Raw genomic sequence first — 11,313 nt, 5'->3', positions numbered from 1 at the left:
CTTTCATTTTTTTAAAAAAGTACATTTCTAGCTGACATGGATGGAGAGAAAAAAAAATCTTAAAAATGTGAAGCAAGTGCACCCTCAAGGTTCAGAAACTGGAGGATAGAGAGCCCATCAGTTATTTTTAAAAACTCATGATTTTTGAATGTTTTGGGTTGATAGCATTGCCATTTAAAACTGGATTCATTACTGGAATGAAATCAAAACTTCATAAACAACTACTGGCAGAATAACTGTTTACTAGCAGCATAGTCTGCTTTTTATTATTTTGTTTTGAGTCCTTTTGGAACTGGCAAACTTTTATGAGTTTCTTGTTCAGAGTCTGTTGCCATATACGTAGCTTTTTCATTTGTACAGAACGAGCCTATTAAAAACAAAACACAGAAAAAAAACAGCATTTAGCATAGCAGCCAGTTGCAGGAAGCACTGTACGGTTCCGTTAACACAAGGCAAATCACCCTCTTTAAGTGTCGTGAAAATGCATTTTTCATTCACATAAAATTACGCAACTTTGAATCTATTGCATCGTGTGTTTTAAAGACACGTAAACGTAAAGGGTTAAGCTCACTCCAGACTTTAGCATGGCAGCGTTTAGCTTTCCACTAAATCTAATGATAATTTAGCTCTCATCCACCCTGCAGTGAGTCCATCTGGGGACAGCAGCTACACCCATCACAACACAGGGAGAGGACACACAGCATTGGCTGGGAGGGTTGTTTTTAGAGCATCACTGAAGAACTGCAACAAAACAGGACCCTTTCAAGCGCAAACTGAACAAGAAAACTCCCTCCAACTTATAGTTAAAATAAAGAGTAGTTTATTGGAGCTAGTTCCCAATACTGGGCTCTGTCCCCGTCTCAGCACTAAGTTCACAGGAGATCTGCCTTCTCTCAGCTAATTAACTCCCATCTTCTCAATCGCTTCTCCCCCACCAACTACACTCTTATAGGGCAGGTACTCTCTCCACTGCCTCCTGAGTGTCTCTGCACAAAAGGACAGACAGTTGGGTCCCTTTTCAGATTAAAGGGATTAACTATTTCCTGCCAGCCTAGGGACAGGGTTTCTTCATCCTGTCACATGTCCCAAAGTAGATTTCATTCACACAGACTGACTTCTGAATGTCAAGGGACAATATATACACTGTGTATATTAATATATCACTCTCAGGGACCAGGTGTGAGGAAATCAAGTCTAGGCACATTACCCTGGCTCCTCTGAATTATTAGACTGCATAGCTCTATCAAATCAAAGAAACAAAGAGGTTTCCTTGAATAACTCATTGACCTTTTCCATCTTTCCAAACACTGACCCTCCAGATTGAAAAAAAAATTCCTTCCTGGTCAAACAATCAGTGTTTGGATCTTTGTTGAAGCAAAAAAAACAAATGGAACTGTTTGGGGTTATTTGGTACAGCATGGGATGATAGTCAAAGATGTCTCAAAAGCAATGATCTCCATACTAAAGTTTCCAAGGCGTAATACATATAAATATATAGACAGCTAATTTTTGTTTTAGAAAAGAAACCCTGAATATCTTTTACTTACTTTGATGAGATTTTTTTCTGCTCCATAGTTTCTTCAAGTTCATCTGCCATCTTTTGTGTTGGGGATTGATTTGGTAATAGTATCTCTTGCATTTCCTAGATGAGATTTAAAATAAACTTTAATTCTTGTGGGACAGATCATGTGAGGCCAGAATGCAGCCACACAAAGCAGGAAAGAGACCTCTCTTTCACTATCCTGGGTGGCCTGCCTGGATCTTGAGTTCAGGTGTGCATGGAAAGCAGGGTCTATGGCACAGCAAACTCCTTATGTAAACCCCAATCACAGTTAATTGTTTAATACTGTAACAGTAAAACAAGGGTTCTAACACATTTTAACCTCTTCAACCAATACAAACTCCTAAAGGCAAGAAAAAGCCCAGTTAAGGACTCCTTCATCTTCAATACACGTTCACCACATTCATTTGTCCAAATCAATGACAGATTTTACTGCTCCACTTCTACAAAGTTTTATACAGTTCCATGTGTGACACCCTCGCCAAAAGAATGACTGTGGCCTAGTGAAGAGATCACCACACTGGGATTCAGGAGACCTGTGTTTTATTCTTGGCTCTGCTACTAGCCTGCTGGGTGAAGGCACGTCACCTTTCTGTGCCTCAGTTTCCCAATCTGTAAAGTGGGGATGATGACACTGGCCTCCTTTGTACAGTACTTTGTGATCTGCACATGAAATGGCTATATCACAGCTAGGTATTCTTACTATAAGAATAGGATCTTCCTCTTTGTATGGTGAATTTAGTGCTGACAAAAGGCAGTTTGATAGCTCTGATGAATCAAGTCCTGTTTATCTACAGGGCAGCAGCAGAGCAAGTTTTCCACACACACACCACCCTGCCAGCATGCCTTAGCCATGATCTGGGGGCGGAGATTCTTCCTCAGGGGCTAACAGGGGTAGTTCAGTCTCCATGGCCAGTGTAGCCGTTGGGTTCACTGGTGAATCTGCCAATCAGTGCAAAGCATGATGGTGAGTTTGTGATGTGAGAGTTGGAATTGAGACCCACTAAACTCATCTCATAGGAGACACCAAACATCCATTCAGTAGGAACATCTTTTATTCCTGACTAAATGGGGCTGGATCTAAACTGGTGATCTACAGATGAAAGGCTGTGAAGCTCATTAGAAAGACCCTGAGGAATTTAATCCCCTAGTAAATGCTTAGTTAAGAGGGGGAAGGGTGTTGAATAGATATATTCCACATACAGAATCGCCTTTGTTAAAAGAAAAGTAGGTTACAAAAAAAATAATCAAGAATTCAGTTAGGAGATGCCAGAATTAGGCTTGTAACACATACAGAAAGAAAAGTATGTGAATAATCATTTTAATGTTAATTTATAATTTGGCAGTGAACCAGACAACTGATACAGCTTTCCCTCAAAAAAATTAAACAGAAAATGAACCTACTAAGCATGAAATGCCAGTGTCAAAACTGTTTGACTAGTTACTCTTCAAAACACCATTGTGAGTTCCCACGTTTCTCTGGCATGTCCAGGTCAATTCTGCCTAGTTTCAAAATAAAACAGTGTTTTTTCTAACTTCTACCCCTGCAAAAATCAACCTTAGATACGAACATCAGCACCTGCGTTCTTTCCACTCTTGCGTTGCTGATACAATAAAGATTGGGCAGTCAGAAGTCCGTGCATCATCAACAGATTTGTTTATTAATGAAAATACAGAATGTCACTATGATGCTTCCCAAGATACCCAGGGTTACGGGGCACCGGACTACCACTTGCCCTTAGCGTGAGTGAGCTGTGTCCATGCCTGCCTGGGGTCAGCTCCCTGACACCAACAGCTACTGGCAACACAAGCATTCCCCTCCAGGCCTTGCTCTCTTTTCAAGTTAGCAGTAGGCACACTTGCCCCAACCCCAAGTCCTCCAGGTGGCATCCAGACCCTTATCTACTGAACACTTCATAGAATTAGCAGGCCTGCTGTTCTTAAAGGAAGAATACACCGGAGCTTAGTACTTCACTCAGAATGCAGCTCCGCTTAACACACAGCACTTATTTGCTTTCTCTATAAATAAATCTAAGTTTATTTAACAAAGAACAGAGATTCATAGAAGCAAGCAGAAATATTGGAAACAATGGGTACATATAAAGCAAAGTCATAGTATGCATTCTAGAACCTAAACTCCACTAACATGCTCTCTTGTGTTGTAAGATACTGCTTACCTCAGAGTTCTTCTTACAATATTTTTCCATCCAGGATATCTGAGACCCTTCTCTCATCAGGCCAAGTTTGCTGGCAGCCTGCCTCCTCCAATGAACGATATCTGGGTGGCAGAAGAATCCAGAGATAAAGCTCTAGAAATTCACTGTCTTTACTCCCAAACAGGATAGCCTCTGATTTTTTCAATTGATTAGCATTTTCCTCAGACTGTAAATGGTGTCCATTATGAACCATACAGTCCTTAGTTTGCACATGACCAGTCAGAGAGAGATAAGTGTCTCTTCCCCTCTGCCTGACAGCAGTATATGGACCACCTTTTGGTAACCTGCCTGATTTACAGACCTACAGAATATCATTTTTAGTGTATACATATAACTCCTCATATATTTTCTATACATACATCTCTTCATGATTATAGGAACCAGAGTGACACAGGTTTTCATTAGAGACCTTACATGACACTCTTTGGCAAAATAGTACGTTGATCCCAGACCCAGGGAATCCCTGTAACACTAGCACAAAGAGGTCCCTGGGTCTCAGTCACTCACTCTCCCACAGCTGTCTTGGCTCTGCAGTACTAACAAGAAGGAAAGCTTACTTTATTCTCATAAGTAAGCAGATACAAGGCTGAATACACACATGGAGCAGATTTGTTGAGTAAGAAGGTGCCATATTTATAGTGTTCCTTTTCAAAGCACAACCATATTTTAAATGTTATGAAATACAAAGCTCAGATATTAATGGCTGCATTGTTTTAGTTATGTGTCTTGCTGTATTCCGAAGACACTTTTGTAGCTTGTTACTTGTCATTCTCCAATGAACCATACTTATAAATAGGGTTCAATGTGTGGCTGATTCATCTAGAACAGGAGTCTAGGGGTGGGCAAACTACGGCCCCTGGGCTGGATCTGTCCTGCCAGCCATTTTAATCCAGCCCTCAAACTCCTGCTGGGGAGCGGGGTCTGGGGCTTGCCCCGGTCGGATCCATCCTGCCAGCCGTTTTAATCCGGCCCTCAAACTCCTGCTGGAGAGTGGTGTCTGGGGCTTGCCCCACTCCAGCACTCCAGCCAGGGAGCAGGGTTGGGGGCCGCTCTATGCAGCTCCCAGAAGCAGCGGCATGGCCCCCCTCTGGCTCCTGTGCATGGGGCAGCCAGGGGGCTCCGCTCTGCACACTCCCCCAAGTGCCGCCCCCGCAGCTCCCATTGGCCGGGAACCACGGCCAATGGGAGCTGCAGGGGCGGGTGCCTGCAGGCGGGGCAGCGTGCAAAGCCGCCTGGCCGTGCCTCCACATAGGAGCCAGAGAAGGGCCATGCCACTGCTTTCGGGAGCCACTTGAGGTAAGCACTGCTCAGAGCCTGCACCCCTGAGCCTCCCCCTGCACCCCTTGCCCCAGCCCTGATCCCCCTCCTGCCCTCTAAAACCCTCGATCCCAGCTCGGAGCACCCTCCTACACCCCAAACTACTAATCCCCAGCCCCACCCCAGAGCCCTTACCCCATCCCGCACCCCAACCCCAATTTTGTGAGCATTCATGGCCCGCCATACAATTTCTATTCCTAGATGTAGCCCTCAGGCCAAAAAGTTTGCCCATCCCTGATCTAGAACATTAGAATTGGTGAAAATGTCTGATCAAGAGACACTTCGTTAAAACTCTGATTTCTTCTTAGCTGTGCTTGGGAAACACCCATTCTTCTTCTGCATTATTGTATGGGAAGGTGAACACAAGCCTGGCAAACTTCAGACGTAGATTAATCTTGCTTCTCTGAGAACTATGTATAACAAATCCTTTCTCAAGATGAAAACACAATACATTTAGTCTGTATGTGATAACATCTCCACCGGCAATCTTTACTCTAAGGCTGCTTCTTCAGGAGCTTTGGCAGAAGTGTCTTTGATATCATTTACTTGATAACTGACAAGTTCCTGCTCCAAACCAGTAATACCATATGTCCAAAATGTTGTTGCTTTTGTTGGTCGAAAGGTTCAACAGCTTACGGTGGTGCATATATCTCTGATTTTCTAATATACTGAACATCTTTGTATGCTTCTGAACTGCATCCTGGACTGGCAGCACCTTTATCATATCATACTCCAGCAAACTGCTCAGGAAAAAAACCCTCACATCTCCTGGAGAGAAAGAGAGAGAGATCGCTTGTCTCTATCATCTTGATACCAGCTCTAGCAAGCTAGCATCCGGGTTTTTCTTGAAAGAAGGAAACACATGAGCTTTAGGCAATCTACTGAGAAGCAAAGCCACTAGGTCCATCATATCATCAGAGACGAATAACTGGGACTTCCCTTTGCAGCAAGAGATTGAAAGTTTTTTTTTTTTTAATTAAAGCAAGGAAAGATGCATGCAAAAAAAAAATGCAACATAGTCTAGTCATCATGTTCTCAAAGCTTCACATAAATCTTTGCAGTCTGGCTTTGTTGGCTCTATCACCATCAAATGTTGATAAAATACAGGAATGCAGTACATCAGTGTAAAGAATGAGTCAAGTCAAATATGTTGCCAGCTGAAGCCATCTGACAGGACTGATTACTTCAGCATGGGTTGGTGCACAGAATCTACTTACAGAATTCAGCACAGAAATTCTCCTTTGGATGAGTAATCATACCAGAAGAATACATCTATAAGCACCTCCTCCACATCACATTCTTAATTTGGATATAGAAAGTAGATGGAGCTTGTAAAGCTGCATTGGGTGCCATATGGCATGGACAACCCATAAAACAGACATTTGCTGTCAAGGAATTTTGACTACATTGATTTCTGCTTTCTCACATTCACTGATGCATTATCAAAGCCAACATACTTACCTCATGGGATAGAACGCTTTTCTATAGTATTTGACATTGCAGTGATCATAGTAGCAGCAATGCTCTCCTTGCTTATGCACATTTAGAAACGTGTAGCAGACTTATTTGACATCAAATGTGCAAGTTGTAATAGGATTCATTTTTCAGTGCCTTGATCATTGCCTCCGCCCACAAACAGGCTGAAGAAGAAGGACTTCATTCCAAAATAAGATGACTGCAGGGTACATATAGAGCAGGGGCGGGCAAACTTTTTGGCCTGAGGGCCGCATCGGGTTTTGTAAATTGTATGGAGGGCCGGTTAGGGGAGGAGAGGGTCATGGCCTGGCCCCCACCTCCTATCTGTCCCCCGCCCCGGGACTCCTGCCCCATCCACACACACCCGCTCCCTGTCCCCTGACCTCCCCTGGACCCCCACCACCCCATCCAACCCCTCTTCTCATTCGTGACGCCCCCCCCAGGGACCCCTGCCCCATCCAACCACCTGCCGCCCCATCCAACACCCCTTCCTTCCTGACTGCCCCGCCCCGGGACCCCTGCCGCCATTCAACCCCCTGGTGTGTCCCCCAACCCCCCCGACCCCTATCCACACCCCTGCCCCCGACCACCACCCCAAACTCCCCTGCCCTCTATCCAACCCCCTCTGCTCCGTGCCCCCTTACCGCGCTGCCTTGAGCACTGGTGGCTGGCGGCACTACAGCCCCGCCGCCTAGCTGGAGCCGGGCGCTGCCACCACCACCACACAGCTCAGAGCACCACGTCAAGCCAGGCGCTGCAGCTGCGCTGCCCCAGGAGCTCGCAGCCCTGCCGCCCAGAGCATTGCGCCGGTGGAGGAGAGAGCGAGCTGAGGCTGCGGGGGACAGCAGGAGAGGGGCCGGGGGCTAGCCTCCCGGGCCAGGAGCTCTGGAGCTGACCAGGATGGTCAGAGGTGGGCCGTAGTTTGCCCACCTCTGATATATAGGATGCTTTGGTTTGAGCACACATATAAGCTTCTAGTCTTCAAGTCTAGAAACCAATCTCTTAGGAGACACCCCAAATTATCTGTGGCAGCAACAGTATTACGGTGTTCAGCTAAAGAGAAAGTGAATGTTATGTCAGCTTCTCTTGCAAACAGGTTCTCACTTGAACTCTCCTTTGTCAGATAGCACAGAACCCCTTTATGTTTTAACTTTGCCTCTTGCAAGGTGTGGTGTTTTAAATCAAATTCACATTGATGAACACATGAAATATTCTCAGACAGCAGGCACCAAATGAACATGGATCATTTTCAACGGGAGCAGTCACGCCGTAAGAAATTGGAAGTTATTAAAAGAATACAAACAGGTGAACAAAACAAAAACAGACTTGCAGCCAAACAAATCCAAAACAAAGCCCAAATCCTCCCAAACAATGTCTTCACATCAGGACAGCAACAGGGACAACTGGATTAGCCTCTTAGGTCATACTGGTAACACTCCTAATATGAGAGAAGTGGTGATGTTTTGTTGAGTTTGACCTGGGGGGTCAGGTGTTTACAAACATAACACCTTAAATAAAGCCCTAGCTATCTAGAGGTTTCAAAAGAAAAAGTCTGAAGCTAACCAAATAAAGCAAGAAGAATGATGTAGCTTAGTATACTATACTGAAAGGACTAGCCCTATACTGAACCCCAAGTTTTTTGGGGGGGAGGAATAGATGGGCCAGTGTGTCTCCATTGGAGTGGAAACGAAATGTGTGAAGGAGAGAGTGACTCAGAGAAGAGGAGATTGCAGAGAGGAGAGAAATCAGACTCACAGGCCATGTCTACACTTCAGAAGCTTTTGTCAGCAGAGCCTCCTAGTGGAGATGCAGCATAAGCCAACTGAAGGAGTTTTGCTAGCATAGTAACCTATGCAATGTTGCTGCTGTGGTTTCAGGGTAACTGCACCCTCCGGAATCTCTCAAGGGCACCCAGTTAATGTTTCCGGCTCCCTGTTAAGGTTACCTGCATCCCTCGCTATCCTGACTAGGATTTTAAGGCTGCAAATCACCCTGCCTTACATGGAAATATTCCCAGCAAGCCAGCCTGCCTAAAAGGCCAGTGTCTGTGCTTTGCTTCCTTCTCTGAGGGCAATGAACAATGTATTGTCAGCCTTTTGGCCCAATGAATATTTAAATATTTGTACAAAGTAGAATAACTTCAACAAGAGATTGAGAACTCTCCCCCCCCCCCCCCCCCGAAATAGCCAATAGCCTGGTGGTTAAAGCACTCACCCAGGAAGGAAAACAATCCAAGTCCAAGTCTCTACTTCAGAGTAGGGATTCCAACCTCCCAATCTGAGGCAAGTACCCTAACCACTGGGCTAAAGGTTATGCCTCCACACACACATGTGCAGTTTACTGGCCCAAAATGGACTTTTTCAGTTTTGCTGACAAATTCCAAACATTTCTGGAACTGAGACAAATACTTCCCTGATTTTTCAGGTTGCTGGGCAAAAAGACAACAACAAAACCCACAATTATTTGCCAAACTCTAATTTTAATGATGGGGGGGGGAACCCACTCTTATGGCTGTGTGAGCGGGCACCACTCTCAACTACACCTCATCGTTCCTCATGGTCTCGTCAATGCACTGCCCTCAGCATCTGCTCAGGTTCTTCCAACTACCCAGCTCAGTTTATTTCAAACAAAATATTCCCTTTGTAGGGTTTGATTTATTGACTTTTTTTTTTTTTTTTTTTTAAACACAGCGTGCAAAGCACTTCTTTCAGTATCTCACATTCACTCCAGATCCATATAAGAACCTTGGTAAGCCCCAGAAGCTGGGTGGTACTTTAGGCCAGCTGGAAGGCCTCAGCCAGCTTTTCCTCCAGCAAGGCCCTTTCCATAATCAAGGTCTTTACCTTTCGGTTCAGAAGGCTTAACCAGTAGACTGACCTCCTGCTGATATCTCCCTTGCTATGAGATGAGGGAGGAGGCAGCATATATGCTCATCCCTTTTCCAGAACTCATCCCAATTGGCTGAGAGAGAGGAGAGGGGCTGCCCCATCAACTCGGCAAGGCTCCTAGTCCTGATCCCTTAAAGAAACAGTAATTTCCCCCCCCCCCCCAAACATTACTTATTCCTGGGACCATTTCTTCTCTACTAATATCTTTTATTTCCTAGGATCTTGCATTCATAATATCTTCCAAAATCTTAAAGGGCCACCCCATGGGACAGGGTGGTCTGACCCCTAAACCCCATTGCCCTTCAGGGGACAGACTACCCTGCCACAGGCTGTCAAATGAGTGTAAATAATGCAGCGATGTCACAAAAGTTTTCATGAGAAACTAAAACTGTTGCCAACGTCAAAGAACTTTTTACAAAAACAACAAAATCGTGTTTTAAAAAGGCATTTTTTGGCAAAAATAAGTTTAGGATGAAAAATTTCAACCAGCTTTGCTCATGTCTCTTTTTGGTGTTGTCAGTGGATAGAGCTTGGCTGATAGGAGCCAGGTTTAGGAGAGTAGCACTACTTTCCCCCCAGCTGACCCTTGTACATCTGTGCTAAGTACTTCTCAGCGGAGCCTATTATATGTGCTGCCCCTGGAGAGGCAGGGCGCTCCACTCACACAGGGCCCTGTCCTTTACGCTTCCCTTCAATCTTGTAGGACACCACATAGGATCACTCTCATCTTCAAGAGACAGTATCCATTTTCATATTGCAAGTGGTGTTCTAATGAGGGTGCTTCTGATTGCACCTTAGAAAGTATATTTCTTAACCATCAACATGCCCCATTGATAGAAGGGGAAAAAAGATACATTCAGGGAGATGCAAGATTTGTGTTAGGTGTAATAATATAAAGCATATTCCTGTGCTGCCATCTTGTGGTTTCATGTGTAAGAAGCAGCTTATTAAAGAAGCAACTGATGAGAAGTTTGACTCTGCTTGTGTTAAAAAATATTACACTTAGTTTTAGCATATGGCAGACTACACAAAAAGTTCAGCTATGAAAAATCTTTCACCCTATCACTGCATATCTCAGTGTAACAATGTCTTTGTCCTACAGATACATTCATGTTTAAAGGTAATTCTCTGCTCCCTGCACTGGCTGCCACTAGCCTACTAGACCAGTGGTTCTCTCACTTTTGTCCTGGTGACCCCTTTCACATAGCTAGCCTCTGAGTGCGACTCCCCCTTATAAATGAAAAACACTTTAAAATATATTTAACACAATTATAAATGCTGGAGGCAAAGCGGGGTTTGGGGTGGAGGCTGACAGCTCATGACCCCCCCATGTAATAACCTCATGACCCCTGAGGGGTCCCAACCCCCAGTTTGAGAACCCCTGTACTCAGGACCGGCATAACCCATTAGGCGACCTAGGCGGTCGCCTAGGGCACTACAATTTGGGAGGCGGTGACCGCGGCGGCATTTCGGGGCGGGACCTTCCGCCATCTAGGGCGGCAGAAAAGCTGGCGGCGCTCCTGCCTGTATTAGATTAAATTAACATTGACATCAAAGGGAGCAGTGGCTGCTCGGAACTTATGAAAATCATGCCATAAAGATAATAATCACTTGCCACAAAAGCATAAGAGGCCTAAATTCAAGTTGCCTTAAAAACTACATGGGGGGGAAGGGGTGGTAGGAAGGACGGTCTTTGAGTTAAGGAGATGTTGGAGATCTGGGTTCACTTCACACAAGTGTCCAGTGTACTTAATCTCTCTGTGCCTCATTTCCCAGTGCTGGTGTTTGTCCCGCAGGGGCTCACCGCAAAGCTCAATTCCAGGGCCCCCACAGGACTGGGAGGAAGATGGGGATT

The 11,313-nt window shown here is 45.0% G+C and overlaps 1 long non-coding RNA gene across 1 annotated transcript; it reads right to left on the bottom strand.

Moving 5' to 3' along the window:
• Positions 1-226: 226 nt before the first annotated feature.
• On the bottom strand, positions 227-9,540 carry LOC135974169 (uncharacterized). The gene is made up of 4 exons (XR_010591380.1): positions 9,414-9,540; positions 3,739-3,839; positions 1,548-1,642; positions 227-367 (listed from the first exon to the last, which is right to left on the bottom strand). It is a non-coding gene; the product is annotated as an uncharacterized LOC135974169 (long non-coding RNA).
• Between the last annotated feature and the right edge of the window lie 1,773 nt (positions 9,541-11,313).

Source organism: Chrysemys picta, chromosome 11, assembly GCF_011386835.1.
Source record: "Chrysemys picta bellii isolate R12L10 chromosome 11, ASM1138683v2, whole genome shotgun sequence".
Taxonomy (NCBI): Eukaryota; Metazoa; Chordata; order Testudines; family Emydidae; genus Chrysemys; species Chrysemys picta.
This window is presented reverse-complemented; position numbering and strand designations above follow the sequence as displayed.